The 25,775-nt window shown below is 36.4% G+C and overlaps 1 pseudogene; it reads right to left on the bottom strand.

Annotated features, from left to right (window-relative positions):
- Window positions 1–1,310: 1,310 nt before the first annotated feature.
- Window positions 1,311–23,795, bottom strand: LOC125399319 (taste receptor type 2 member 117-like; annotated as a pseudogene).
- Window positions 23,796–25,775: the final 1,980 nt, after the last annotated feature.

The following is a 25,775-nucleotide window of genomic DNA, read 5'->3' on the forward strand; positions in this document are numbered from 1 at the left end:
CAAAAATATAATTTGAGAAACCCGTTCTCCCGCTCCTAGCCTGGAGCCCTCTAAAAATGTGTAAGCAACCTTTCTTTAAAAAGGAAAACATTAGATTTTTTAAAACCGGACAACTGTTCCTTTTAACAACCTCTTTAACTCTGATTTACCCGGGGTATTTTTCATTTTTTAATTATCTCTATCTCTTAATTATCTTAAGTTTCTCTTATTTAATTATATCTTAATTCTCAATGCATCCTGGCCAGACTACAGGATGACCCAGTCCACAATCCTCACCTTTCCGATCTCACCCATGAGTCTCGGCGGAGGGTGTCCAGGTTGAATGAAATCCATAGAGCATGAAGTTGAGGAGAAACAGCAGCTTGCTTATTGCTCTGCTGGGGCTAGCTTTTTACCATGGCACCAAATGGGGAGCCAAGGAGGGACTCTCACCTGACCCCAGTAGGGGGTCAAGGACTGATCACGTGTATACAACCTTCATCTGCCCCAGTAGGGACTGTCACCTGACCCCAGCAGGGATCAAGGAATAATCACCTGCACTCCAACTTCCTCATCCAACTCCAGGAGCAGAGGGAAGTTATGATTCTTTGTAGACAAGCTCCTCAAACGTACATCTTTGTCCTGGAATAACTCTGTAGACCAGACTGTCCTTGAACTCACAGAGTCCCACAGTCTCTGCTTCCCCAATGCTGGGATTAAAGGCGTGTGCTACAACACCCAGAACTCACAGAGATCTGTCTCTGCCTCCCAGGCATTGGGATTAAAGGTGAGTACTACCACACCCAACTACTCTCTTCCTTAAAGAACTTTAACTTTTAGCCTGCATATATTTTTAGCACATTGTAAACCAGTTAGAGGTTTTCTTTTTCTTAGAATCTCTCTTTATTGTATATCTCTCCTTTTCTGACTACATAAGCCTTTAATTTACTAAGCAATATGGAGACCCGTGGATTTGACGACTAGATTCAACCCATTTCTTAGCTTTCTATAGAGATGGAAAATCCTTGAGCTAGCATCCTTAACGTTGTTTGCCGTTGCCCCAGGCTATTGGTTCGTCTTTGTTATCTAGGATACAGGCAACCTGCTGAAGCGGCAACCTGCTGAAGCAGCTTCCCAGCTATGGCACGCTTTTTGAGCAAGCCCAAAGGTAGCAACTGCCTGCCAGAAAACTGTAGGCTCGTGGCCTCTGTCAGCTTAAAGGCATTTGTGTCTGGCCCAGCCTTAGTCATGGGCATGCGCAGCCTTTGCTCTGTTGACTCCGTTCTGAGCCTCACATAACATTACTTACAGCCTCCAACGTAAACCTGCCCTTAGCCCGCCCACTTGTGGCAGGCACCTTTTGGCACCGCGGCGTTCCGCTCCTTGGCCGCCAGTTTCCTGGGACTCCTAGAGTTGCCAGTCGCAGTTGCGCAGCCTGCCGGAGTCCTGTGTACAGACCCTGTACAGTCTATCGGCCTCCGCGCAGGTGGATCACATTCCGCCTAGCATGTAGCTCATTAGCTGCGGGTAATACCCAGCTCCATCTACGGCTTGGGGCTCAAGGCTGCTGCGCTCTCTTATTTTGTCAAAACTCTAAAACTCTCTCTCTTTTGCTCTTTTGCCTTTAGTTACTCAGAAACTTTTAATAGAATTGTTACACACACCTTTGAATATTTTCACAGCCCGAGGCCCGCAGTTACATGGCCATCGGCTATTGCTAGCGTGCTTGCTTAAGCTGGGTCCTGTTACCTTGGGAGCAGATTCCAGCCGCGAGCTAGCTGCGCCCAGCCTGTTTTCTTAGGCAAAAATTAAAGCTCCCTGCATGTGAGAGTCAGGGACTGAGTTTTAAAATAGTCTAAACAGTCTCTTGAGCTGTGTCATCTTAATCCTGGTACCTAGTCTCATTACGAATTTTAGCAGCTGATTTGCTCACTGGCCTTCAGCTCTGGATCAGACCTTTCGGCACCCATACTTCTAAAAATCAAACTATTCACCCCCTTATCACACGTGCACAATTGCACACTACAAAACTGGCCAGATTCCGGATCGTGGGGGGACCCCTACCTCTTTGGGATTCTCGTGTTGGATCCACAGACGGCAGAACGCGGTTCTTCAGTCCTTATTCAAAGCCGACAGAGGGATGCCATCTGTAAACTTCCGCATTTTTCTGTGGACACCCGAACCTCGAAACAGGCGTGCGCTTTTCCTGACTCGAGCCCACGAGAACGGACGACTGTCCTAAGGGTTTGAACACATGACACACACACAAAGAGACCGGGCTCATCTGCCAAGGAGCAAGTGGCAAATGGCAGCTTTATTAAGCATAAGTCGGGTATATATACTGTGGGGCAGAAAGACACCAGCCCCCCATCAGGAACAAGGAAAGAGAAAAGTCAGGGGGCCGCACCCAAGGTTGGAGAGCAGTTGAACAGAGAAAAGAGGAAGCCAGGTGGGCGTGCTCAGGCTCAGAGAAAAGCTGACCCAGGAACCTTGCCTGAGGCGAGAACCTTGCTTGCAGGTGGAATTACCATAACAGTAAAGGGAGAGTTCTCTCTAAGCTACACCCTTGGGCTGTAGGTGAAATTAACATAACAGGAGAGGGCAGTTCTATGCTATACCCTCAAGCTGATGCAGTGGAACCAGGAAGCAGAACAGCCCTGCATAGCGCCTCGGAAAAATGGGGAACCTGTGTACCTACAGGGTTAAAGGTATTGAAATTCTCAAGATCAGCTCCTCAGCGATGACCAGTATGGTGATTTGCAAAGACAGTGCATATTTGATGATCACACCCTGACCCAATGCCAAAAGTAGTTTTACAGGCTTGGGACAGTGTTGAAAAATCAGGAAAGGCCCAAAAGAAGTCTTCACTGATTTTTTTTACAAGGATTAACTTCAGCTTTAAACTGAATGATATATCCAGAAGTTAGAGAAATACTAATTGAATCCTTGACTGTTAAAAATGCAAATTTCAAATCAGAAGGGTCATTATATCTTTAAAGGCAAGATCACCACCCATAAATGGAGGAATCCAAAATACCACTGATATTGGATCTTGTGCTTATATTGCTTCTCTGACAGGAGAAGTAATTTTTGAATTTTAAGAAAAGTCAAAATGTTAGATGTTTCAATTGTGGTAAGAAAAGTCATCTAAAAAGGGACTGTAGGAAAGGGATTTCTAGAAATAATGTTTTTTTTTTCTAGAGATAATCCAAACATAAGAGCCCAGCCTCCAGGTGATTTAGGAAGTCTTACAGCCAGTGGTTACCCGCCAGTTGGGGTGTGGCCTCTCATACTATATATACCATGCATCCAGCCTCTCTTTTTCTTCTGGTTGCAGGATTCAGTTTCTGACCTATGTTCAAACAGAAGATTCTGATTTGTTTATCAACTATTTCTCAATTTTGAGCTAGTGTGAGATTTCTTTTAAGCATCTTTCTTAATTCTAAAGTATGCAATAGGTGCAGCAAAGGCTGGAATTGGACACATGAATGCAGATCCGCAATAGACAGTCGAGGTAACCCTTTACCATTGTGAAACACCTTGGGGACTCAATGTCAAAGTTAGTTTAATCATTCTGTGCCAGTTCAGTCGGTCAACTTCTCCACAGAGAAATTTAAGGACTTAATGCTTCTTGTAAACAACAACAACAACAAATAAAAAAAACCCCAAAAAAACAAAAATATGCTGCTCTGAAAAAAATACTGTTCTGACAAAACAGCTTCAAGAGATTTTTAAGAAAGTCAGGAATGACCGTAAAACAAAAACAAATATTTTGGCAAACTTCTATAAATTATTGGAGACCTAAGCAAAAATACATATAAATGATATTGAATTTTGTACAACAACCATTGGAAATAATTGGTAAGTACTTTCCTCAGTCCATACTTTACCATTATATGGATTATTCAGATGCAAATCAAACTGATTCAAATGCTAATAATTTAGAGAAAAGTGTTTAAAGAAGCAAGAAAAATTTTGCCTTGTTGTGAATTATAAATTGCTCCTGAAAAAATAAAAAAGGAGATTCTATCAATTACATAGAATATAAGTTAAGTTTACAATAGATTCACCCTTAGAAAGTAAAAATCAGGAGAGACCAGTTTTGAACTCTTAATGATTTTCAAAAATTACTGGGAGATAGCAACTGGTTATGACACACAATTTTGTAACATGATGGGCCTGCTTGCTGTGGTTTATGTCCTGCTCAGTTCCTCCAACTGTTTATCGCCAAAGAAAATGACACAGTGGTCTCTATAAGTTATAAGCTGATTGGCCCATTAGCACAGGCTTCTTATTAGCTCTTATGACTTATATTAACCAATTATTCTGATCTATTTTAGCCATATTGCTCGGTTCCTTTTTTAGCTGGCAGGTCACATCCTGCTTCCTCAGTGGTCTGCTCAGGACTGGGAGGAATCAGCTTACTCCTTCCCAGAATTCTCCTGTTCTCATTGCATAACCTCTACTTCCTGTCTGTTTTTCCCACCTATACTTCCTGCCTGGCCAATCAGCATTTATTTAAAACATGATTGATAGAATACAGAAAATTCTCCAACAGCACAATTTGATTAAGAACAAAGAACTAAGTAATTTATTTCAAACCTTACAAGGTAAGAAGGACTTAAATAGTCCAAGGAAATTATCAATTGATTCTGAGAAATAATAGATTTTGCTAGAAAAAAAGTTACTAGAGGATACATATGTGGATCTCTAGAATCCAGAGCTTGATTGTATGCTGATCATATTACCCTCTATGCATTCTCCTATGGGAATTCTTATGCAAAGAGAAGATAATATTTTAGAAATAATACCTTTGTCACAAAGAGTGAAAAGTTAAAGACCTATGTAGAAAATATTTTTAAATTGATTTTAAAGCAAAATGTTATTCTGTAATCACACTTTTATTATGAATTATGAACATTATGGTAATACCTGTACAGCTTAAGACTGATGCTGCTCCATCACATATCTCTAGTAAAATGGAACATATTTTTGCATAATATGATATAAAACATATTACAGGTATACTACACAATCTTATAGGACAAGCAGCTATAAAAAGATCTATTGCACTTAAAAAGATATAATTAATAAACACAAAGATGTAATAAACTGCCCCAGAGATAAAATACACATATTTTATTAAATTTAAAAATTTTAACTGCTATTGAGAAAAATATTACAGTTGAGGAGAGACGTTGAATAATAGAAAAATGCTGAAATATATCAGCATATAAACTTTAAGGATGCTTTGACCTCAGAATGGTAAAGAAAATATGTATTATATTTATGAAGATGTTTTGCTTTTGATTCCACAAGAAAACAAGGTATGGATATTTTCAAAATTACTAAAGATTAGGTTTGAACATGAAAAATCTCTTGATTAGTAGAGGAGATAGTTCTTTAAGTAGCATGACAATTCAATCAGGTAAAAGGGAACTCTTTAATGTTACGGTTTGGGCAGGGTTTTGATTTTTGCCTTTTCAGGAGAATAAAAGCATACAACTAAGGATTCTGAAGACCACTGGGCAAGCAAAACATCTGAAAAAGAAGAATAAATCAGAGAAAATGCCCTAAGAAAAAGAATAATTTCATCTAATGGTATGGCACACTTATAATAGAATATTATCTCATAAATCTTTCCAAATGCTTGTCTCTACTGTTCTCTACAGACGTATAAGGCAAATGGTCTTTGTAGTTACAGTTAACTAAAAACTAAAGCTGGATTTAGAGTTGGAGTATGACTCTCTTATTGACAGAAGATGCTCATTTGTTCCTGGCTGCTCAGACCCAAAATAACCATACAGAAACTATATTAATTAAATCGCTGCTTGGCCTCTTAGCTTATACATGTTTCCAGCTAGCTCTCACATCTCAAATTAACCAATTTCTATTATTTTATATTTTACCATGAAGATCGTGATCCACTGCCAAGGTTATGGCTGGTAGCTAGCATCGTCCTTCTCTAGCAGCTACATCACTTCTCATTGACTCCACCTTCTTTCTCCCAAAATTCAGTTTAGGTTTCCTGCCTAGCTCTATTCTGTCCTATCATGGGTCAAAGCAGCTTCTTAAATAATAGTATACAAAGGGGAATCCCACATTATCTCCCCTTTTCTGTCTAAATAACAAGAAAGGTTTTACTTTTAAAATAGTAAAATTATATATAACAAAACAGGTATCAAGCAAGAATTACAGTTATAATATTTATATATACTTTATCTTTTCTCATAACTAAGGAAAATTGAATATTAATTAAGGATAATAAAGACAAGTTAGAAATTAGTCATCTATGACAATCAAACATGTAGTCACATTAGGTATGTTTTCACAGTTAAACCAAAATAGTGTAGATAGATCAAGGTCTTCAAATACCTCAGAGACCTATAGAACATGCCATTTAAGATGTTTTAGTAACCTAAGGCTTTTCATGACAGTGAGACACATCTGCTTCTTGAAACACCAATGTACTACATCAAAAGTTGCTGGACAATGAAGAACATACATATAAAGCTTGTTTTATTGTGGTTAGTCTAACCATTTGTCAAGAAACTGCCCTTGCCCTGACCTCCAACAATATACTGTACAAACTAGACAAGTAGGAATAAAGAAATACTGTTGAACTTTGCTAGAACTAGGTTGGACAGTCTTTAAAAATTTCTTCTTTACAGAAAAGTCTATCAGAAATTTCTAGCCTATAGATTGGACATGGATACCCAACACTGTGGAGGAAACTTGGGTGACTGTTTCTGCAGTCAACCCTTTTCATCATTTCTTATTGTTTTGGATGTTGCTTGCTCTACATATCCTATTTACTCAGGTAATATATCTTATCCTTCTCAGGTCTTTGATGGTGTTGAAGGTACTAGATAGGTATAGTTACAGTTTTCTTTAGTCATGGTAGAAAGTAAATTAGGTATAAAACTTTGGCTTTATCAAGAGAGGATATATAATAAAATATTTTCTCTGGATTTGTCTAATACAAGTGGACTGGACATTAATAATTATTCTTAATATAGTGTTTCATTTAATTAAAGTTCCTATTTAGATAATACCTGATAATTGTTCTTATTGTATATTGTTTTACTATGTTAGAATTAAAACTCTTCTTTCATATTTAGACAAACAAGGGTAAATGTTGGGAGAGATTTGTTTCTGTTGGTTGCTCTGAGACTATCAATACAGTCTGACCTTAGTTTGAAGGTCAAAACCAAGAATTCCCTGGAAGACTCTGAGGAGGATAGAAGGGCACATGGAGGACAAAGAGAATGAGCTGAGAAGAAGCACGACACTGTCTATCTGGGAATTGGAGAGAGGAGAGTGATTATCTCTGTTTAACTTCATTTACGTCTCAGGTTCTTTCCTTAATATTAACTCCCAAGTTTTATGTTTTATTAAAACAATAATAGCAATTACAATATCAGACCCACAATAAGAAGCCAAGAAAACAAAAGGTTTTGAAACAAGGATGAAGATTGTTGGGACACTTATTAGCTCAGGAGATCTTAGTGGGCTTTAAAGGTGTTTTTTTTATCCACTAAATTGGACTCACTGACAACGAAATAACATTCTTCTCTGAAGACCACACACATCCTACCTACTCCCATTCTATAGTTATTGGGTGTAAGGCTCTTCAATTCTTGACAACTATGCTCTGCAAGAGAGTTCATCTATCTTGAAGTGACTCAAGGTTTTCAGTTGTTGATGTCATGGTCTAGTCAAGTCTGTCCCAAAAGTCCCCTGGTCTGTGTGATGGAAGTAGTCTCAGTGCCCACTACACCCCAGTGAAGGGTGAACTTAACATCCACTGGAAATGGGATGAAAAATCTCTCTCCATGAATGGTTGCAAAGAGGAAAGCATCTTTGTCTTCCTTGAACTGGTATACCTGTGGAGTACTCATCATACAAGTATTCAAAAGGTGAACAAGGAAGAGTTAACACATGGTTGGGCTTTCTCTTGAACTAAAGAAGAAAGGAAGGTATGGTACATGTTGTCCTGGAAAGAGTGATGTTAATGAGACATTGATAATGAGAAGACTTGTCCCAGTTGGAAATACAAACTGTATTTAGGACAGCTGGTCAAAAAGAGGAATATCTGACAGTCAAGAATTAGTGGATTTTATTGTGGTTCCTGGGTGAGAATGGTACTTACTGGTACAGCTATCAGGAGATCCATTGCTGGATGCACAATAGAAGCAGCAAGAGGCATTAGGGTGAGTAATTAAAAGGAGAAAGTCAGTAACATATTGAATGTGTTAATTCCATGTAATAATGACTTTGATATGCTGATGAACCTATTTATCATAAGAGAGAATAGTATGATGTGTCAGAATGTATCAGTATGCTGGGGTAAGTTGTCAGGATACATGAAGAACAGCCATAGGTGTTTGAGTTATGAGTGAATCATGGAGCTTCCCCTGAACTCCTACATGCCAGTGCTCATTCCAGAGATCAGGTATTGTGAAGGAGCAAGCTTTCCTTGATGGAAACATGAAGTTTAGATTATGGGACTCTTCCATATCATAATATTTTCTCCTGTGTCCTCCCTAGGTTTCTATGTCAGCCAGTCTTTCCTGTTTGAATCCGGATTGTCTGTGTGTGAAGTAAATGAAAGGGTCTTCAGTACATTTGCTGTAAGTAAGCTACCCTTCAACTGGACAGTCCCCAGAATCTGTAATAATGTTGTGACCTTGGTAAATCTCACAAACAAGGAAACTTGAAAATCTTGAAAAGTTTTGGGGGTGGGAGTCTGAGCTTTAGTTCTAAAAGAACAAAAACAGTTGTGAGAATAATGAAAAGAGAAGATTAGGGTGGGCAGCTATGTCATCAGGCTGTACCAATAAGAAAATGTCTATCTCCTCAGGGAATATGTTTATGTATACTCAGGGGTCTTATTGGCTTCCTCTTAGTCTTCTTTGTGATTGACAAGTGTGCCATCTTTTTTACTGGAGGGTTTATGTTGGATATTGTAGTCTGGTACTGAGATAGTGAAAAGTTGATCCTGTGGGAAAACACATGCAATTATCTTTCAATTGTTAGCAAGGTGTCAGGACACTTACAACACCCTTCAAACATGTCTTTCCATGAGACCAAAATGGGTAGTGTATTTGGTGGGTGGTTCCACTGATAGATGATGAGGGTGTGTTCTACATAGCATAAAAATTTAGCACACTGAGTGTGAACAATGCCATATAATTGACAGTTTAATAGTAGAAATCCCTGTGTTTGTTTGACTGAGTATTTTTTAAGAGTTTGGTATGTTCTTTCAATGATGGTTTGTAATGAGGAGCACCTGGCTCTTGACTAGCTTTTCCTGAAATAATTACACAGAAATTGCATTCATTTAAACACTGCCTGGCCCATTAGTTTTAGCCTCTTTTTGGCTAACTCTCACATATTGATTTCAACCCATTTCTAATAATCGGTATGTCACCATGAGGTTGTGACTTACTGGGAAAGATTCAGCATGTCTGACCTGGCAGCTTCATGGCAGGTGGCTTTCTGACTCAGTTTTTCTTCTCCCAGCATTCTGTTCTGTCTATTTCACCTATCTAAGCTGCTGTTCTATCAAAAGGCCAAGGCAGTTTCTTTATTTGACCCATGAAAGTAACACATAGACAGAAGGCCCTCCTACTCCAGGTTGGCCCTGAAGATTGTGGATGATGCTGTATGGTGAGCTCTTTTCCAACTATCACACTTTTTTTTAAATTGGTGGCTCTTAAAGTCATGTCAGTTATCAGTTTTGATCAGGACAGGGACCCCCATGAGGATAAAAGTGTAGAGAATGTGATTAACTACCATTTTTTTTCTGAGCTTTTACCGGTCTGTATTATAGTCAAGGTGAAATGAGAATAGGTGTCACTAGTGATGAATACAAATTTCTACCTACAAAATTATTGAATATGGGTGACATCAACCTTCTCTGTTATTGGTGACCAGTTGTTGGTGGCCAGAGGGAGTATGAATTAGGGAGGCACAAAAGGAGTAAAATTTGAGCGTACTTTCAAGGATTTTTATGAGATGATTAAAAAACTTAAGTCATAGTCTTCTTAAGTTGATATAGGTTAACTGATGGAATTCTTTAGTGGAAAGGGGTAACATAGTAAAGGCCCCAGTCATGGCAATCTTATTGATTAGAGTGTTGCCTTCAGAAAGGGCACAAAGAGGGATGAGTGCCCTTGTATATTGCTGACAAAAATGGTACATGTTCTTGTTTGGAATATGTTGAAAATATTAATTACTAGTGGAGATAGAAAGTTGTCATTAAGCTTGGTATAAGAACAGGCTAGCTTAGGTAGCAGATGCTTTCTGAATATAGTACAAATGGTTCTTTAAAGTACATTAGAATCAGGAAGATGGCATACGTATCCTTGAATTGGGCATTATTTTTCTGGGAGGAAAAAAGATGGGACAGAGTATCATTGTCTCCTTCATTTATTCTTTATGTGATCCCTTGTTACTGTCGCCATGTGTAAAACCCATGGGAACCTGTGGGATAGTGGATGGAGAGAATAAGTAAGGGGGGAACACATCTAAGGGGCAGTATGGAAATTAGAAATTTATCCTTGGGAGAGTAGTTTCCTATTTGCCCTGGAAAGCCAGTGAGGCTGTTAGCAAAAAACTGTGGTTTCTCAAGAGCCATTGAATTTCTGGGATGGGAAGGGTACAATAATCATATCAAGTTCCTTCCCTTTGACTTGTAAAGTACATATTTTCTCCCTGTCTTTATCATGGTCAATAATAGTCTATGAGCTTCCCCTACTGGTATATGAAGTCATTCTAAAATTTCCTGAGACTAGTATAAATCTCTGATTGCTTTGAGGGAAGAATTCAATATAAGTACTTTGATTAACTGTTGTGGATCATACAAGGTCAAAAAAAATTTAAATGTAGTTGCTAATGACACAAACATTCTCTTTAGTTATTGACATCAGAAAGTGAAGGGTATAGGGGTTTTGTCACTCTTAAGTAGATCAAATGGAGGCTGCTATTGCCTTGTTTGATGGGGAGCCAAGGCTTCAGCCAGTTAATATTGCCTAAGAAGATTTTTAAATAAGATTATTTTGTATTTTGATGTTTAGTATCTTTTTTCAAATTTATTTATTTATTAATAATTCCCACCTCCCTTTTTCCTCCCCCTCCCCTTCTCCTCCCCTCTTTCCAGTCTTAAGAGCAGTCAGGGTTCCCTGCCCCGTGGGAAGTCCAAGGACCTCATTCCTCCATCCAGTTCTATGAAGCTGAGCATCCAAACAAACCAGGCTCCCACAAAGTCAGTTCATGCAGTAGAATCAAAACCCGGTGCCATTGTCCTTGGTGACATCTTGAATTTTGCATGCAAATGGATGAAAATAGAAAACGCTTTACTGAGTGAGGTAACTAAGATCCAAAAAGATGAATATGGTATGTACTCACTCATAAGTAGATTCTTGCCTAAGAAGTTTTGAAGGGTATTTAAGATTAGTGGTTTGGAGTAGTCAATTACAGGTTTAGCTGCCTGGACTGAAGGGATGTGATGGGGTGGTGGGACAAGTTAGATTTTGTCTTCTGCTATCATAAAGCCTTTATCTTTCAGGACTTTTATTGATTGCTGTTTAAGATTTTATAAGGTTAGTTTTTGATTCTATCTTTTGTCTTGCCACATTAATAGGTCATTCATATATTGTTATATGTGGATATCTGATTTAATGGGGAGTTTTAATGCAACAAGTACAGCACTGCAGCTTCCTGGCAAATGATGAGGCTGTTAGCCATGTCTTCAGGGAGTATCTTCCATTCATATCTATCAGCTGGTCCTGACTTGTTGATTTTAAGTATTGAAAAGGTGAAATGCTTGTAATCTTGTTCATGGAGTGGTCTTGAAAAGTAGCAATCTTTAATGTCTAAAACTAATATTTGGACATTTACTAACAATGCATAAACAAAGGGAGTCCATGCTGACATGAGTCCCAAATTTTTATAGTTTTATTAAACGCTTTAAGAACCTGGAGGAATCTCCAGGCCTTTGTCTTCTTTTTGATTACAAAAACTTGGTATTCCCAGAGCTTCTAAAGGAATAAATGTGTCTAGTATCTAATAGGCATTTAATCAACCATTATAAGACAGTTAATTTTTTCCACTTTAGTGCCCACTGCTTCACCTGATCCATTCTAGGCAGAGAATGAGGTATTCAACAGTAGCCCTTAGAATTGCAGGTTCTGTTAATCTTTATATTTTTGGTAATATTCTATCTAGGGGCATTCTCCCTCTTCTCTGCTGGCAAGAACTACATTAAGTCTTCAAAGACATCTCTTCCTAGTAAGTTGTGGCCAAGTCAGTCATGAGAGGTGTAAGGGTCCCATTTTTTCATCATCTAGGTTTATCCATCTATAAAAGTCTTGGGCAACAAACACTTGAAAGAGAACATCTACCCACATCAGTTGGGACCCTGATCCAATGTTGGCCTATCTCTGTGGGCCAACCCTAAGATCCCACTGCTCGGTCTACCCACCAAAGTCCCAGCTGGCCCTGAAGAAGCAGTAGGCATCCTAGAAGGCTCCAGTTGGCTTGGACCCCCATAGTGACTCAGGCCTCGTTCCCTGGGACTCCAGCTTTACCAGTGAGGTGCTGCTGTTCCTGGACAGACTGCCAAAGCCCAAGCAGGGCCACCAGGCCACCCTTCATGCACTACTGTGAAGTCTGCAGTGTCAGTTGCATAGGACTGCATACCTATCAAGACCACCTGGAAGGCCAGGAGCACTAGAGGCAGGTAGCTGAGATGACAGGCACAGAGTCCAGGGGAGGTCTGAGAGGGGCCCGCAGTCTTCACTGTGGCCTAGATGCACACCACGCTAGGGAAGCCTATTATCTCTGAGCCCTAATCTCAGAGTTTCACCTACATCGGAGGCTTGGACAGCACTGTGAGGCCTCAGTCAAGCAGGACACTCACACCAGTCACAGTTCTCATTTCTCAGGTCTGGCCTGTACTGGCCTCCAGGCCCTCATCTCCCATGCCTCCATATAGTTCACTTCTCCCTACCGACGTGAACATGGCACTCCCACAGATGACAGGTCACTCCATCTCACCTGTTAGCAGTCCTCTGAGAAGGATGGACATCTGGTGGTCAAGAGTTAACAGGGGTGGGAAATTGTATCAGATCTTTATGTTTAGTGATTAGTGGGGAGCTTCTGTGGTGGACAAAGGAGCCTTTCAAAAGAAAGAAAGGATAGGAATCCCAATGCTTACTTGCCAAAGGGACCAAGAAGCTTTTTCACTGAAAGACATCATATAGGTGTGCTATGCACCATCACGAGTGAGGAGAGGAAGATGACTAGAACCTGTCTTGGGCAAAACGCAGCGACAGCAAAAAATAGATCTGACCAGGTGAGCTCAAAACCTGCTAGAAGTCCCTGTTTTGGTTGCCAGATATTGCTGGGCCTAATGTCTTTCTTAGGGAAAGGGGTGAAACAGCACGACTTCAGTGGCCACAGACTCCAGGAGTCAGGAGAAGGTTTACTCATTTATTTAGCAATAGAGATAATACCCTCCCAGAATCCAGGAGTTCTGATCTGTTGACAGTTGACATCTCATGTTTATCTCTCCATTGGCTAGGAAATTATCAGGACTGCTGACAGTACCTGTTGCTAGGAATTCAAAAAACACTGCTTGGCAGCCTCTTATTGGCTAGGATAAGACAGGACCTTTGACAGCTTCAGGCAGACTCCAGGTTGGCTCCTTTTGATTTGGTAGGCCTTATCATCCTTCATATACACCACACCATTGATACCTATTCAGATTTTCAATGGGAGACTGCTTTGAGTTTGGAAAATGCTGATTTGGTAATCACTCATTTACTAGAAGTTATGACCATCATGCCCATATTTGCACAAATAAAGACAGATAATGGTCCAATATGTCTCTAAGAAAATGAAACTTTTTTTATAATGTAAAGCATATTACAGGTATACCACATCTATATATAAGGAAGTTATATAAGAATCAAGTCAAACTGTAAAGGATATGTTAAACAAACAGGAAGGGATGAAAAATATTCCAGAAATAGATTTCATAACGCTTTATTTTCCTTGTATTTTTTGAATACTAATAAGAAGAGAACAATGGCTGCAGAGAGACATTGGATAATAAAAAAACCTTTTGAATTATATCAGCCAGTATATTTCAAGGTTGTGTTGACCTCAGAATGGAAACCAGGAGATGTGCTACATGGGGAAGGGATTTTACTCTTGTCTCCACAGGAGAAGAAAAGCTATGAATACCATCAAAATTAATGAAGATTCATTTGAAAAAGAGAAACCTCTTTGTAAAGAGCAATGACAGCTCATTCACAGAGCTGATAGTATTACAAGTGATAAAGAAACCTATAAGGTTGAGGCAGGGTTCTTTTCTTGTCTCTGCAAGAAAATACCCATCTCAAAAAGATGAGAGACCTTGGACATCTAGATGCCTAAAGAAGAAAGATAGCTATCCGGAAAAAAATTACCAAACAAAGAGAAATCTGACTTATGGTACCAATATTCTCTGCAGTGTAAAATTTCACTACCTAAATGAAACGTGATTAAATGAAACTGGTCAGAAACTGGGTTCAAACTGAAGATCCAAACAACAAAACAGTCAGCAGTGGCTCTTACCTCGACCTAAGTCTGACAGAATTTCGGAAGGAGACTGTATCTGAGAGCTGTCTCTTCCTCTGTCTTATAGTCCTTTATAAGGGCTAGCATTAAAGGCATGCACCACTTTGATTAAAGACATTCACCATCTGATTTCTTTGGCATCTAGGGCAGCTACTGTGATAAAGATGCATGTCATTGTGACTACTGGGATTAAAGGTGTGTTTTACCATAATTTGGTCTGTAAGGCTAACCAGTAGGACTGTTTTACTCTTAGATCTTCAGGCAGTCTTTATTTATGAAAATACAAATGAAATGTCACAATACCTAAACATATATATCACCCACTTCTCAGTATAATGCTAGTCATGACTCACTTAAAAATCAAAGCTGACTTTGAGTTGGATAGTGGTTATTTTTCTCTAAATTCAAGCATGTTATGAAAAGGAAAAGTCAGAATTTCTGGCTCAGATGAGGAGCCACTTGGTATGGGGAGAAGGGAGATAAAATTTAAGGACTACTGTTATCAAAACTCTGCTTTCAAAAATTTTTACTTCTCCCAATACCTATTATTGTCTCTATTGTACCTTTCATTGAATATATGCTCATATAAATAATGTTTAAGTTTTGTACAATGAACACTAAATTTTCCTGCAGTAATCTTTGAAGTTTTCAGGAAGAAGATTGTGACCCATAACAATGATTCCACCTAGTTGACATGATGTTATTATGTTGATAGCACCACTTTAAGATTGGCTTTGGGTTACAAACTGCTCAAAATGATTCCAACTTGTCTAACTGAGATGGTGTACCTTCTTACAATGTCCTGGCAAGAATATCAAGTAAAAATTTCAAAAAAAATCCTACCAATTGCTCAGAGACTATTTGAAATTATACCAGACAGCAATCTTGAAACTTAACCATCATGTTAGTTTTTATAGGAACCCATAGAAGTAACATCGACCTCTTGGCAACTGGAAGTAATTCTAGAAAACAACATTCCCTCTCCCAACAAAGTTTGCCTTCAGGTTTAGGAATTTCGATTAGAGTTTAGCTATAAGTTGTATAAGGTTGGGAATAGAAATGAATTAAACTCAAGGATCTCTTTGATAAAGAAAAAAGGTGATTGGATGGGACGGGATAAATGGTAGATTAGATTATTACTTGTGAGCTATTATTTACTTATTATTATAGATCATTCACATTGGTATAGATTAAATATGCTTCTATTACTGTTTATATTATTTGTGTATCTCTGTAAAGTTATTTTGTCATATTGGATGCATGCATGTTTCTACCTCTACTTAAGACATTTTGCATATTGATACAATTTAGGATATATTTATTATATTCTACTATACATTTCTACCTCTGATCAAAATACTTATATATTGTTTACATTTTGAGATCTTTGTTCTCATTTGCTGCACTGTTGTTTAATGATCCTTTAATTTTTAATATGAAGCCTAAGTCTATACGCTACATAGGTATTAAGAATTACAATAATCATCTATATTTGTAATACTTATAGTTAGACTAGTCAGGTTCTTTAGATGCATGAAGATTGTATTCCACAATGATAGACAATCTTCAAATACTTCAAAGCACTATAGACTATGGTATTTAAATAATTTAATTTTTTGATGTGAAGCATGATTGCTCTTGGAAACACCCATCTATTCCTGAGAGAATATTAGATACCAAGAATACTCATTTGGAGCTTGTTTTCTTCTTGGCAAAACTTGACTTTGGGAAAAGAACTGGCCCTACCTCAACCACTGAGAATATGCATGATGTCTGGAATGGACAGGCAGGATACAAGCAAAAAGACAGCTAAATTTTGCTCATACAGGGTAATAGGGTTTTGAAATTTTTCAGCCTCTGAAAATTGTTTTTTCAGATACTCTATGTCTTAGCCAAAGTTGGTTGTCACAATGTTGCACATGAGACTTTTGATGATTGCCCACATATCTACTTGTTTCTGTCATTTATTTCACCTCTTGGAAGTTGTTGATTGTACTTCCTTTTTACTCAAGTAATATTGTTTTCTTTTTCAAGTATTTGATGGGTTTGAAAACTAGATAGTCACAGTTACTTTCCCCGCATGACTAAGCCAAGCCATTTTTAATATAAGACTTAGACTCCTTATGATAGGATAAATATTGAAACATTTAACAAATGTTTCTTGCTTGATGTTGTTAATGCCATTTGCAATTCTAAGTTTTATATATGTTTTTGCCTTTTCTTTTCCCTGGACAATGCTTTTGTTCTTATTGTGTATTGTTTTATATTAGGTTTAGAGTTCTCTTATTTAGACAAAAGGGTGAGGTACTATGGAACCTTCTTCACCCAATAGCATTTAAGATACTTCCCCACTTTGGACATGGTCTTATGTACTGTAAATGCAGGCAAAAAGCATACACAAGTCTCTTGGTGGGTGGATTGTTGGATTTGGTTCCAGTTCCCAAAACATGCAGAGGACTGTGCATTGTTACACTTTCTGTGAGTTTATTCCCAGATAAATAAACCTTTATTAAATTACATACTGGGCTATTGAGGAACTCTTTTGTATTACAACAAAAGATAACAGAGTAGTAGCCAGGAGGCTACTACTTAACATTACAAATCAGCAGAAAATGTCCTGTCACCTTTTATATGAGTAGACTTTTAGGAAATGAACATAGTATGTGCTACTCTCAAAGATTCTGATGATTTTCATATGTGTATCAAGTACTGAAGCACATATATGAATTTTCACTTAATTAGCATTATTAAATTATTTTATAGTAATATTTTTTGAAATTACTAAAATATCAGCCTTTTGTAAAAATAGCAGGAGGGTTAAAGAGATACAAAACATAATCATTTTGGTTTTTTGTAGAAGCAAGTAACACAGAAACCCAGATATTTATCTTTGAATGTAAATGCTTACCTCACATAATTTATGGGGAAGAAAATGTTTGAAAAAAAAAACACCTTAATAGTCAACATAATATGCTAGAGTTAGTAATAGAAATGCAATGATTGATATTTACAAAACAATAGCAATTTTATATTTTTCTTTCCTTTTTTATTGATTTTATTGAGCTATACATTTTCCTCTGTTCCCTGCCCTTTCTTTCCCTTTGCCTTCAACCCTCTTCCATGATCCTCATGATCTCAATTTACTCAGGATAGCTTGTCTTTTTCTACTTCCCACATAAATTAGACCCATGTATATCTCTCTTAGGGTCCTCATTTTTGCCTAGGTTCTCTGGGATTGTGATCTGTAAGCTGGTTTTCTTTGTTCTATGTCTAAAAATCATTTATGAGTGAGTACATATGATATTTTTCTTTCTGGGTTACCTCACTCAATATGACGTTTTCTAGTTCTGTCCATTTGCCTGCAAATTTCAAGATGTCATTTTGTTGTTGTTGTTGTGTAGTACTCCATTGTGTAAATGTACCACATTTTCTTTATCCATTCTTCATTCCAGGAGCATTTAGCTCGTTTTCATGTTCTGGCTATGACAAACAATGCTGCTATGAACATAGTTGAGCTCATGTCCTTGTGGTACGATTGAGCATTCTTTGGGTATATGCTCAAAAGTGGTATTGCTGGATCTTGAGAAAGGTTGTTTCCTAATTTTCTGAGAAATCGCCATACTTCCATCTAAATGGGCTATACCACCTTGCACTCCCACCAGCAATGTAGGAGTGTTCCCTTTACCCCACAACCTCTTCAGCATAAGTTCTCATCATTGTTTTTGATCTTGAACATTCTTACAGGTGTAAGATAGAATCTCAGAATTGTTTTGATTTGCATTTCTCTGATGACTAAGGATGTTGAACATTTCCTTAAGTGTCTTTCAGCCATTTTAGATTCCTCTGTTGAGAGTTCTCTGTTTAGGTCTATACTCCATTTTTTATCTGTAAAATTAATTTTATCACAGTTTCATAACAATGTCTTAACTTATTCAAATCAAACAGCTCTCGAGATGGGCAAGGCATTAAATTTAATCAGCAGATATACTGTATCTCTTAAAGTAAGGCAGATCACCAGTACAGTGAAGATATTAGAAAAATTTCTGGAAATCAATTCTCCTATTTCTACTCCTTGGATGAGAATCATGCTTACTAATAAACAAGTTCTGGGGCTCTCTCTCGCTCTCTCTCTCTCTCTCTCTCTCTCTCTCTCTCTCTCTCTCTCTCTCTCTTTCTCCCTCTGTGTGTGTATGTATGTGTGTGAGAGAAAGAGAGAGAGAGAGAGAGAGAGAGAGAGAGAGAGAGAGAGAACTCTCCATAGCTACAATTTCTTAATCTCCAGACCAGAAAATTCAACTTTAAGATTTTTTATGTGTATTGAAGTTTCAGGTTCCTTGTACTGCCTCTGAAAAACATAATGCAAGGAAGTACATAGTATACTTTAGAGGTCTCAATGGTTTGCAAAGAATACATTGTCCCTCAAGCAACTCAGAAGCCCTGTCCTCTGACTGATTGTCCTAGTCACTATAGGCTAGAATTTTCCACAGTAGACACTTGAGGAAAAGCTCATTTCTAATTTGCTTGCTTACAAATGAAGACATATTATCTTTCATAGTTTTCATTTTTTAACCTTGTCTAGCATCTTCTTAGATGTCAGCTAAAATTTAAAATTCAAAGAATGGAGCAGGAAGAAAATGTCTAACTTACTAGATGGGAACCTAATCTGCCACTGATTTGAGTAGTTTATTATTATCAAGGAATAATGTTTTAGAAATCTTTGCATTCATGTAGAGTATTAAGAGGAATGACTTGCATAGTTTTCCTATTAAAATCTTCCTTTGTTTTTCCTCAAATTCACAGAAAATTGAACTTTCTGTAATATGGATGATAAGCACAAATAAACACACCACTGCCTCCCACAATCTCTCACAGTTTCTTTCTGGCTTCCTAAAAGTTCTAAGGAAACAAAGATATGAAATGTATTCCATACTTTTCAAAGTGTTCCTCAAAGTGAGAGGCAACCCCTCAACCCTTATGTGTACTCACACTTCTTACCCTGTAATTCTAATCAAGCACATTGCTCAGGCTAACAGTACTAGAAATTTCTTATCCAGTGATTAATTAAAGCTTAACTCTTAACCCTAAATTATGAAGCAGAAGACATATTATCACACCCCTTTTAGATTTTATTAGTAAGGAATGATTTTGTTATTACAGAATTTTAAATGCCATGTTTTAAATTGTCTTGGCTAAAGAATAACTTAGATTATATTTGGAAGTATTGCTAGACTTCATCTATTTGATAATAAACTATCTATTTCTCTTTGTCTGTTAAGGAGAGTGCCACATAGGTAATGGAAATCATTCCAAGAGAAAAATATATGTTGTAGGAAGCAGAGGGTCACAGTCATAAAAGCCTATAGGAATTAAAGTTCCAAGCAGCGGACCTTCTATGGCATTTTGTATTTTTACAAAAATTTACTTCTTGCTTTTCTCCAAAGTCCCCATTTCTCTCTTTCAGAATTAGAATTTCTATTAAGTGACACAGTATGTTCATAGTATACAGTTTGTTTTTTAATTTTACATGGCAAGAATTAAGAAACTACCTAGAGTCTCAGAAAGCATTTTAGACTTTTAAAACAGCAATGAAAATGTTAAAGGTGATAGACTAAATGCATTTGCATTACTATATGGCCATGAACTTATAGAGCTCAGTAAGAGGAAGGTGGAGGTTTTAATAAAAAATATTCTTCTAGCTCAGCTATTTGAACAGTTAGCCCCCATCAGTAGCATTTTTAAGGGATGGGGTGAAGAGTCTCTGAAGAAATATATCACAGAGTGTAGACTTTGAAAGTTCCTAGCTGCATCTCACTTCTAGTTTGCATTTTCTGCTTTGTGTTTGCAGCTGAAGATGTGATATCTCATTTCTCTGTTCCCTATGTCCACAGTCATATAGCCTTCATAACTACCTCTTTTCCAAAATATAGTCATAATGTTTTATTACAGCATCAAGAAAGTAACAAATACAATCCTTGTATGATAATACAAATAATCACAAGTGAAAAAAATCTCTAAACACCATTTAAAACACTTAACCACATGTACATAACTAGCATTGTGTTATATTATTAAATTGAAAAAGATTTTATCTGATAGTCATAATATTATCATATCATACACAAAGGGAATACATTGAATGACTACAAAGAGAACTAAAGATAGATCAAAATAATTTGGTTCCTAATTACAATATTCCAACTCTACAATATCATGAAGTCATCATTCAAATTCTACTCTATCAATCAGCAAGTTTTTCTTGAAGGAAATTTAGCAAAGATGTGTCAAGTTTTAGTATCTATAGCCCACAAATTGAAATGCACAGAATTTAGTTTACGAGACTCTCAAATTCCTCATGTTGTATATTTTAATTCACAATTTTATCAAAAATACAGGGAAGGTTCTTAAATTTTCCTTTTCCTACAGATGATAAATAGAAATATAAAACCATATTCTCTATTGAATAACATTGATAGGTACATCAGAAACACTGACATTTACAGGGAGTGTGTGACTTCACAGTCTTATCTGAACATTGTATTGCTTTTGGCAGACAAATTAATTAGATATCAAATATCATAGAAAAAATGGAGACTACTTGCTCTAAGTACAAAAGCTACACATTCTATGCAATATTTTTCTGTCACCAAAGGTTACTGGGAATGTCTTCTTGTGTTTTATAAGAATTTGTGCTTGGTGTTGCCACTACTGAAGGTTGTTACTTTCACCTTCCCCTAGATCCTCATGTCCTGGAACAGTCAATGGAAAGTACCATTAACCATGTGTGAACCCAGATGGAATGAATGCAAAGACACTTTAGTAATTGTTGGAGAAGTACCTTGATACTAAAGAACTTGTCTATTGTACATAAGGCCATAGTTTTCATCTCCAAGATTGGGAAATAAAAGAGGTTCTTATCTTGGAAACTCCTTGGCAGAGAGATTCATTTTGTTTCAGAGCGACGTTTTCTCTTTAAAGTGTATTTAAATGGTGCAATGAACAGGTGTCAACCATATTCATTTATTCAATAAATGAGTATATCTGTGAGAACATGGAAAAGTGTATCATAAACATGATGTAGAAGCTTTGAAATAGTTATTTATGAAAATAGATCTGAACAAATGGTAAGATTCAGAGTCACATCATATTTAAGATTTAACTGCGTAAAACACTTAGCCTCTGACCAGGCTTCACTCTTCACTGTATATATATACATATATATATATATGTATATTATATATTTATATATTATATAATATATATAATATATTATGTATAAATATTATATATAAATATATAAAATATATAATATTATATATATTATTTATATAATATATAATATTATTTATATATAAATATATAAATATTTATATATATATAAAACTATATGAAATTATTCCACAAATTTGTTTAATTTTATAGGTTCTTTTCAATTCTGCCATACAATAAATAGTAAGAAGAAGTAAATATAAGATCTGCTATTATGTCTGGGTCATCAATGAAAAATTACAAATTATGTGGATGTATAATAGTTCAAAATATGAAAAATCAACAATTTAAAATAAAAGGTTTTAGAAGTATTATGATTTTTTGTTTCATTTAATTGTACATTAGATTAAAATAATACAGAAAAATATTTTGTCCCTAGAAATGTAAATTACAGTCTTAATAATCAGAGTTATTTAAAAATGATTAATAATGAAACCAATAGTATAGATATAATACTTCAACATGGTAGTCTCATAATTCTAAAGAAATGACCAAAATAATTCCAAATTGAGCTCTGTGTTTAATAAATACCTTTATTTTCAGTGATTTATAAGTTTATATGATAGTATGCATTTCTTCTCTAAACTTGTATCTACATATCCTATATTATATTTATATGATTTCAATCACATGCTTTGATTACAGTTGATATGGACACTAAAACACATATGGTATAGAAAGTAACTCAAAATCTCAGTGGTTAATAATTGTTACAAAGTCTATATAATTTTAATATATTTTTGTTTTAGTGATTAAAATCACATTCTTATTTGGATGTGTGTATTTAGAATAACGTCGTAAACAACTTGTTAATTTAGTAATATTAGCTATTGATTTAGTGCATCAAAACACAATGTTTATGCAAAGTCAAAGAATATTTAAAATGTGAAAATGAAAAATACAGAAGAAATTTTTATTTATTAATCTTTTCCTAGAAAATGCAACATGATCTCTAGTGTTTTGAATATCTGGGGTGTCCATATTTTTGAGTCTGCTTTTCAGGCACTACAGCACAGAGAAAGAGAGACTTGTCTCAGCTTATTATCATTCAGAATTAGGACACAAGAATGGAATTCAGGAAAAGCTATATATACAACCTGACAGAATAAAATGAAAAGTTTTTCCTTCGTCAACTCATATTTCCAAATTTGTATTAACAGAGACAAGATAAAAATGGTGTATAGCAGGAGAAAGGCAATCACTGTTTGCAAGACTTTGATGTGGGCTGTGGTTCTAGCATCTCTGGATCCTTGGGCATGTTGCTGCATCTTCTGGTGATGTGTCCGTAGGGAGAAGATGAGCAGGAGGAAAGAAGACAGACACACACCAAAGGGGACAGACAGGAAAGTAGTGTGAATAATTAACACATGCCAGTGACACTGTGCTTGGTAATGAGAATCAAAACTGTAGGATACATTTCTTTGATATTCACTTGTACACACATTAATTTCCAAGTTAATCAATAAAACATTTAAAAGCAAAAGGACTAGAGATGCCAGCAATATTACTGAAACTGCCTTTTTAACTCTCCCCTTTAAATAAAGAAAAAGAGAGTTAGAAAAATTGCCTATCTTGAGAAAATAAAGAGCACCAAGGCATGTAGCAAGCCAGATGCTGAAATGATTGATTATCATAGATGAATTATTAAGGGTTTGTGTCATCCCTGAAGTCCTTATTGATTCTGAATATACTGAGGAAATTAATAAAGTTTTGAAAAATAGCAAGAGCATACAAATTCTGGAGGTTGCCAAAGCAGTGAGGATTTGATTTACAAAAGAGATCTTCTTTCTCTTCACCCAGTTCATGCAGTTGACCAGTACTAAGAATCCATTTCCTAAATTTCCAATTATTATTTCCACGATTAAAATGATCATAAATATTTTCTGGAAGATATCACTTATTGATTGCAGAAAATGCTCCATTTTTAAATATGTTTTGAAGATTTGTTTACATACTCACTTGAAATGCTATTTTAAAATTTATTTTTAGAATTTCTGAGTTGATTCTCATAACGTATTTACTTTTAACTCTCCCACAAATACTAACAAAGGAGTATACATGGAGGCTTGCCAATAACTGAATCTGAAGCTCTTTCCATGAAAATATGTCTCCTCACATAGATCAGACAAAGCAGATAGATACTTCTCTGAAAACACACAGCTCCCACTGTGTTTTCTAGTCATTGATAATGTTTGGAAACTCACATGTTCCTGTGCAAATGAAAACACATTGCTTTCGTTACGTAGATGTTTGCTTCAATTCAGGTCTTTTATTATGACTATTTGAGTTCTATAAAAAATGCCTTTAGAGATCCTTAAGTATATAAACGATGATAAAAATATAAACAGCTTATGTAGCTTTCTGAGATGCATGTCTTTATAGATGCTTTAAACTTACCAATCTGTGCAGAGTCATGGCCGTACAATATCTATAGATCTCATTCTGATATTTTACAATGTCATTTTGTTCTTTATTTTTCTAACATTAAGCAATGAAAATAATATTTCTTTATTTCACATGCATAGATATATCTATACAAATGCTTACTCATAAATACATATTTATTGAAATTAAAAAACATTTATGATTTTTCAATGTGTCCATATTTATTTTGCATCTAGACTATGCTTAGTATTGTACAAGTTGGTCAGGTCATGCTATGATACACATTCCATTTTAACTGGTGCATTAGGTCTATTTTACATTTATATAAGGCATGAAATTCTTATGTTGTGAAAAGTCAATGAAAAGAATTAGCTCACCCACACAGTAAGATACTTCCTCTTTCCCAGCTTCTACTTTGACTGGTAGAGACAATTCTTCCATTAGCAACAATGACCATCATACTGTATCCACCTCCTTTTAGCAGCCTCCAGAATCTGCTTTTAAACATCACTGATTGTTACCAAAGCAGAGGATGGATGTTAAACATTCTGGACAATATAAACAATGAGAATGTTAATATTGTCATAATTTAGTAATTAGGGAATAATACTAGATATAATTAATAAAGTCAGGAATGGTTTCCAAATACAGTATAGATGGCGAAGAATGCAGGCAGTAATTTAATGTCTAGGTTTGATAGTACTTTCAATCACTGAATCAAAGAAAGTGAATTGGTTCATTTGAAAACCCACACTTATCCATAATTTGGTGGTAAGACAGATGGAGAAAGCATAACAGGCTGCTTTGAGATATATTAGGGAAAGTATCTAAGAATGGAAAAGCACACATACCTTCAGTGTAGAGGCAGGAATTTTCTGTGGTGAGGTTTTTTCCAGGCAGCAAATGACCTCAAGGAAGAAGAGAAACAGTAATAGGACAAAGGGGTGGAGCTGTGTGGAATGGGTGCTGATAGTGAGGCTTCATAGGCTCTCAGAAAAGAAACAGGACCTGGGTCTACAGTGAGGATTAAGCTCACTTGCAAGGAGATCTTTCATTCTGCAATAAAATCATCTAAGCAGCCACCAGGCCAGTAGCTCCCGGGGAGAGATTCTTTCCAGAGAAGGTTAGAATGGCATACAGCTTTGCACTCACATGTTGGCTGCAAAAGAAAATTAAAAATTGACATGTATTTTTTCTGTACCCAGAGAAATGTGTACTATTAGAAAGGCTATATTTTTCTCTTTGTTAAATATCTATCAATAAACCAGAATTCTCTTTTAAAGTAAGTGCCTCAAAGAGGAGATGTGCCCTCACCCGTTACAAAGTCAGTATTTTATGCCTATTTCATCTAGAATTCATTGTATATTATTTTAATTTTCATCTACACTAGTCAGTATACTGATTTCACCAAAATTAAGCATTCACAAAGAATGTGATCTGCTACAACTTTATTTATTCCTCCATGCGTAAATAAATATTCCAGGGGTGATAATTCCAGGACTCTATTTCTATCATTA

Source organism: Myodes glareolus, chromosome 3 (assembly GCF_982192425.1).
Source record: "Myodes glareolus chromosome 3, mMyoGla1.1, whole genome shotgun sequence".
Taxonomy (NCBI): Eukaryota; Metazoa; Chordata; class Mammalia; order Rodentia; family Cricetidae; genus Myodes; species Myodes glareolus.